The sequence below is a fragment of the Mesoplodon mirus genome, assembly GCF_964341445.2.
Source record: "Mesoplodon mirus genome assembly, chromosome: 1".
NCBI classification, from domain to species: domain Eukaryota; kingdom Metazoa; phylum Chordata; class Mammalia; order Artiodactyla; family Ziphiidae; genus Mesoplodon; species Mesoplodon mirus.
Genome location: NC_138976.1, coordinates 148,804,870 through 148,812,073, shown reverse-complemented (window position 1 = coordinate 148,812,073; position 7,204 = coordinate 148,804,870).

Sequence of the window (7,204 nt, the reverse complement as noted above, 5' to 3'; positions counted from 1 at the left end):
AATTAGGCAGAAAATCTGACCTGCCATAGTTTTCAAAACAGCATAATTTCACTCTTCTCAATGATTAATCTGTTGTATTACACAACCTAGGTGTATTTAGCTTTATCAATGACATGTCCTTTAAAAATGTTTTAGAGATCCTACCAGTCTTTGAAAACATCCTCGTGCCTTGTTTCAGATCCAGTTTTATGTATATTTTCTGCCTTGCACCCGATTATTCCTACATCTGATGGATGGCCTTGGGAATCTAATACGGGTATTTATTGTTTTGGCTGATTGTCTCCCCTTGTAGCTGCTTTCTTCATTATTGTGTAAATTTAGATCATGAGCTCATGTTTAGCTCAACAGCTGACCTTGTAAGAGGTTTAGGTGTGAACGCTCGTAAGTTTCAGCAGAAAGTCGGCAAAGATTTATTTGTGTCCCTCCAATGAGTGGCCCGCAAGGACCCCGTTTTCTACAAGTGTCGGTCCAATACTCCCTCTAGAGGCAGGGGACTCAGACAGGGCTGCTTTGCCGCCCCCGATCTGGGGCAGGGGCAGTGGGCGGCCTGTGGCCCGGGCAGGAGCCTCTCCGCGTGTGTCCCAGGGACCCATCTGCCTGTGAGCCTCGGTCACCTGGCAGGAAGCTACGATGCCCAGACCTATGGTTAGCTGTGCAGCGAGGTGTACTGCACGGACAGGTTCCACACACACTTCAAGTAAGAGGGCTGCCTGAGTGGAAAGGTGAGAGTTTGGGAAGCTGTGCAGACAAAGAAAGCACCCTTTGTCCTGGGCCTAAATGCTTGTGACACTCCACTGGGCCTGCCGGGCTCTGAGGGCCCTGCCCTGGGCCCCCTGCTCCCCTGCCCTTTGTTCAGTCACAGCAGAGATGGCCACACCCACTCCCTCAGTGAGGGCAGTGTTCCAACCTCCCTCAGCCCCGCCCCCTCTCCCCAGATTACCATGGACTACAGAGGCTGCATTCTGAGGCCAGGGCGTTCTGAGAATGCCAAGGGCAGATATGATGACCTTAAATGATTTACTCTTGTGTCAGTTTTGGTAAACTTTAGGAGCTAGGAAATGGTCCACTTGACAGAAATGTTCAAACTTACTGGCATTTCATATATTCTCTGCTCTAACATTGTCCTGACTCTTTCTGTATATTCTTTACTTATGTTTTTGTTTTCCTTAATCAAAGTGTGTCTTTTAAATCTTTTCAAAGAAGATTCTTTGGACTTACTAAATCACCTGAATTTTATATGTTTTCTGTTGTATTAAGTTCTGCTCATATCTTTATCTATGTTCTCAGGGTTTATTGTTTACATCTTCTGATGTCAATTAAAACACTTGGTTATTCATTTTAATAAATCTTTTTACTTATAAAGATTTGAACTTTTGAAGATTCCAGCTTACTTGTACGTTTCTAAGGGTCAGGTCCTCTCCACTGTTGCCGGCCTAAGGCTTAGTTCACCATACAGCAATGTATATATTGACCTATTTTCCCCTGGACTTTCTGTGATCTCCTACATCTCACCTTTCTTTGCAGACAAGCCATTTGAAAAACCCTTAACGTATTTCACAGCCAATATGTCTTTGAAATAATGTGTATTTTTTAGAGAAATCTTCTTATATAATTAGGCAGAAAATCTGACCTGCCATAGTTTTCAAAACAGCATAATTTCACTCTTCTCAATGATTAATCTGTTGTATTACACAACCTAGGTGTATTTAGCTTTATCAATGACATGTCCTTTAAAAATGTTTTAGAGATCCTACCAGTCTTTGAAAACATACTCGTGCCTTGTTTCAGTTCCAGTTTTATGTATATTTTCTGCCTTGCACCCGATTATTCCTACATCTGATGGATGGCCTTGGGAATCTAATACGGGTATTGATGGTTTTGGCTGATTGTCTCCCCTTGTAGCTGCTTTCTTCATTATTGTGTAAATTTAGATCATGAGCTCATGTTTAGCTAAACAGCTGACCTTGTAAGAGGCTTAGGTGTGAACGCTCGTAAGTTTCAGCAGAAAGTCGGCAAAGATTTATTTGTGTCCCTCCAATGAGTGGCCCGCAAGGACCCCGTTTTCTACAAGTGTTGGTCCAATACTCCCTCTAGAGGCAGGGGACTCAGACAGGGCTGCTTTGCCGCCCCCGATCTGGGGCAGGGGCAGTGGGCGGCCTGTGGCCCGGGCAGGAGCCTCTCCGCGTGTGTCCCAGGGACCCATCTGCCTGTGAGCCTCGGTCACCTGGCAGGAAGCTACGATGCCCAGACCTATGATTAGCTGTGCAGCGAAGTGTACTGCGCGGACAGTTTCCACACACACTTCAAGTAAGAGGGCGGCCTGAGTGGAAAGGTGAGAGTTTGGGCAGCTGTGCAGACAAAGAAAGGGCCCTTTGGCCTGGGCCTAAATGCTTGTGACACTCCACTGGGCCTGCCGGGCTCTGAGGGCCCTGCCCTGGGCCCCCTGCTCACCTGCCCTTTGTTCAGTCACAGCAGAGATGGCCACACCCACTCCCTCAGTGAGGGCAGTGTTCCAACCTCCCTCAGCCCCGCCCCCTCTCCGCAGGTTACCATGGACTACAGAGGCAGCATTCTGAGGCCAGGGCGTTCCGAGAATGCCAAGGGCAGACATGATGACCTTAAATGATTTCCTCTTGTGTCAGTTTTGGTAAACTTTAGGAGCTAGGAAATGGTCCACTTTCCAGAAATCTTCAAATTTAATGTCATTTCATATATTCTCTGCTCTAACTTTGACCTGACTCTTTCTGTATATTCTTTACTTATGTTTTTGTTTTCCTTAATCAAAGTGTGTCTTTTAAATCTTTTCAAAGAAGATTCTTTGGACTTACTAAATCACCTGAATTTTATACGTTTTCTGTTGTATTAAGTTCTGCTCATATCTTTATTTATCTATGTTCTCAGGGTTTATTGTTTACATCTTCTGATGTCAATTAAAACACTTGGTTATTCATTTTAATAAATCTTTTTACTTATAAAGATTTGAACTTTTGAAGATTCCAGCTTACTTGTAAATGTCTAAGTGTCAGGTCCTCTCCATTGTTGCTGGCCTAAGGCTTAGTTCACCATACAGCAATGTATATATTGACCTATTTTCCCCTCGACTTTCTGTGATTCCCTACATCTCACCTTTCTTTGCAGACAAGCCATTTGAAATACCCTTAACTTATTTCACAGCCAATAAGTCTTTGAAATAATGTGTATTTTTCAGAGAAATCTTCTTATATAATTAGGCAGAAAATCTAACTTGGCATAGTTTTCAAAACAGCATAATTTCACTCTTCTCAATTATTAATCTGTTGTATTACACAACCTTGGAGTATTTAGCTTTATCAATGACATGTCCTTTACAAATGTTTTAGAGATCCTACCAGTCTTTGAAAACATCCTTGTGCCTTGTTTCAGTTCCAGTTTTATGTATATTTTCAGCCTTGCACCCGATTATCACTACATCTGATGGATGGCCTTGGGAATCTAATACTGGTATTGATTGTTTTGGCTGATTGTCTCCCCTTGTAGCTGCTTTCTTCATTATTGTGTAAATTTAGATCATGAGCTCATGTTTAGCTAAACAGCTGACCTTGTAAGAGGCTTAGGTGAGAACGATCGTAAGTTTCAGCAGAAAGTCAGCAAATATTTATATGTGTCCCTCAATGAGTGGCCCGCAAGGACCCCGTTTTCTACAAGTGTTGGTCCAATACTCCGTCTAGAGGCAGGGGACTCAGACAGGGCTGCTTTGCGGCCCCCGATCTGCGGCAGAGGCTGTGGGCGGCCTGTGGCCCGGGCAGGAGCCTCTCCGCGTGTGTCCCAGGGACCCATCTGCCTGCGAACTTCGGTCACCTGGCAGGAAGCTACGATGCCCAGACCTATGCTTAGCTGTGCAGAGAGTTTTACTGCGCGGACAGGTTCCACACACACTTCAAGTAAGAGGGCTGCCTGAGTGGAAAGCTGAGAGTTTGGGCAGCTGTGCAGACAAAGAAAGCGCCCTTTGGCCTGGGCCTAAATGCTTGTGACACTCCACTGGGCCTGCCGGGCTCTGAGGGCCCTGCCCTGGGCCCCCTGCTCCCCTGCCCTTTGTTCAGTCACAGCAGAGATGGCCACACCCACTCCCTCAGTGAGGGCAGTGTTCCAACCTCCCTCAGCCCCGCCCCCTCTCCACAGGTTACCATGGACTACCGAGGCTGCATTCTGAGGCCAGGGCGTTCCGAGAATGCCAAGGGCAGACATGATGACCTTAAATGATTTCCTCTTGTGTCAGTTTTGGTAAACATTAGGAGCTAGGAAATGGTCCACTTGACAGAAATGTTCAAATTTACTGGCATTTCATATATTTTCTGCTCTAACATTGTCCTGACTCTTTCTGTATATTCTTTACTTATGTTTTTGTTTTCCTTAATCAAAGTGTGTCTTTTAAATCTTTTCAAAGAAGATTCTTTGGACTTACTAAATCACCTGAATTTTATATGTTTTCTGTTGTATTAAATTCTGCTCATATCTTTATTTAACTTTTTTCTATGTTCTCAGGGTTTATTGTTTTCATCTTCTGATGTCAATTAAAACACTTGGATATTCATTTTAATAAATCTTTTTACTTATAAAGATTTGAACTTTTGAAGATTCCAGCTTACTTGTACGTTTCTAAGGGTCAGGTCCTCTCCACTGTTGCCGGCCTAAGGCTTAGTTCACCATATAGCAATGTATATATTGACCTATTTTCCCCTAGACTTTCTGTGATCCCCTACATCTCACCTTTCTTTCAGACAAGTCATTTGAAATTCCCTTAACTTATTTCACAGCCAATAAGGCTTTGAAATAATGTGTAATTTTTAGAGAAACCTTCATATAAAATTAGGCAGAAAATCTGACCTGCCATAGTTTTCAAAACAGCATAATTTCACTCTTCTCAATGATTAATCTGTTGTATTACACAACCTTTGTGTATTTAGCTTTATCAATGACATGTCCTTTAAAAATGTTTTAGAGATCCTACGAGTCTTTGAAAACATCCTCGTGCCTTGTTTCAGTTCCAGTTTCATGTATATTTTCTGCCTTGCACCCGATTAATCCTACATCTGATGGATGGCCTTGGGAATCTAATACTGGTATTGATTGTTTTGGCTGATTGTCTCCCCTTGTACCTACTTTCTTCATTATTGTGTAAATATAGATCATGAGCTCATGTTTAGCTAAACAGCTGACCTTTTAAGAGGTTTAGGTGTGAACGCTCTTAAGTTTAAGCAGAAACTCGGCAAAGATTTATTTGTGTCCCTCCAATGAGTGGCCCGCAATGACCCCGTTTTCTACAAGTGTTGGTCCAATACTCCCTCTAGAGGCAGGGGATTCAGAAAGGGCTGCTTTGTGGCCTCCGATCTGGGGCAGGGGCAGTGGGCGGCCTGTGGCCCAGGCAGGAGTCTCTCCGCGTGTGTCCCAGGGACCCATCTGCCTGCGAGCCTCGGTCACCTGGCAGGAAGGTACGATGCCCAGACCTATGCTTAGCTGTGCAGCAAGGTGTACTGTGCGGACAGGTTTCACAGACACTTCAAGTAAGAGGGCGGCCTGAGTGGAAAGGTGAGAGTTTGGGCAGCTGTGCAGACAAAGAAAGCGCCCTTTGGCCTGGGCTTAAATGCTTGTGACACTCCACTGGGCCTGCCGGGCTCTGAGGGCCCTGCCCTGGGACCCCTGCTCCTCTGCCCTTTGTTCAGTCACAGCAGAGATGGCCACACCCACTCCCTCAGTGAGGGCAGTGTTCCAACCTCCCTCAGGCCCGCCCCTTCTCCGCAGGTTACCATGGACTACAGAGGCTGCATTCTGAGGCCAGGGCGTTCCGGGAATGCCAAGGGCAGACATGATGACCTTAAATGATTTCCTCTTGTGTCAGTTTTGGTAAACTTTAGGAGCTAGGAAATGGTCCACTTGACAGAAATGTTCAAATTTACTGGCATTTCATATATTCTCTGCTCTAACATTGTCCTGACTCTTTCTGTATATTCTTTACTTATGTTTCTGTTTTCCTTAATCAAAGTGTGTCTTTTAAATCATTTCAAAGAAGATTCTTTGGACTTACTAAATCACCTGGATTTTATACGTTTTCTGTTGTATTAAGTTCTGCTCATATCTTTATTTAACTTTTTTCTATGTTCTCAGGGTTTATTGTTTTCATCTTCTGATGTCAATTAAAACACTTGGTTATTCATTTTAATAAATCTTTTTACTTATAAAGATTTGAACTTTTGAAGATTCCAGCTTACTTGTACGTTTCTAAGGGTCAGGTCCTCTCCACTGTTGCCGGCCAAAGACTTAGTTCACCATATAGCAATGTATATATTGACCTATTTTCCCCTCAACTTTCTGTGATCCCCTACATCTCACCTTTCTTTGCAGACAAGTCATTTGAAATACCCTTAACTTATTTCACAGCCAATAAGGCTTTGAAATAATGTGTAATTTTTAGAGAAATCTTCTTATATAATTAGGCAGAAAATCTGACCTGCCATAGTTTTCAAAACAGCATAATTTCACTCTTCTCAATGATTAATCTGTTGTATTACACAACCTAGGTGTATTTAGCTTTATCAATGACATGTCCTTTAAAAATGTTTTAGAGATCCTACCAGTCTTTGAAAACATCCTTGTGCCTTGTTTCAGTTCCAGTTTTATGTATATTTTCTGCCTTGCACCCGATTATTCCTACATCTGATGGATGGCCTGGGGAATCTAATACTGGTATTGATTGTTTTGGCTGATTGTCTCCCCTTGTAGCTGCTTTCTTCATTATTGTGTAAATTTAGATCATGAGCTCATGTTTAGCTAAACAGCTGACCTTGTAAGAGGCTTAGGTGTGAACGCTCGTAAGTTTCAGCAGAAAGTCGGGAAAGATTTATTTTTGTCCCTCCAATGAGTGGCCCGCAAGGACACCGTTTTCTACAAGTGTCGGTCCAATACTCCCTCTAGAGGCAGGGGATTCAGACAGGGCTGCTTTGCGGCCCACGATCTGAGGCAGGGGCAGTGGGCGGCCTGTGGCCCGGGCAGGAGCCTCTCCACGTGTGTCCCAGGGACCCATCTGCCTGCGAGCCTCGGTCACCTTGCAGGAAGCTACGATGCCCAGACCTATGCTTAGCTGTGCAGCGCGGTATACTGCACGGACACGTTCCACACACACTTCAAGTAAGAGGGCGCCCTGAGTGGAAAGGTGAGAGTTTGGGCAGCT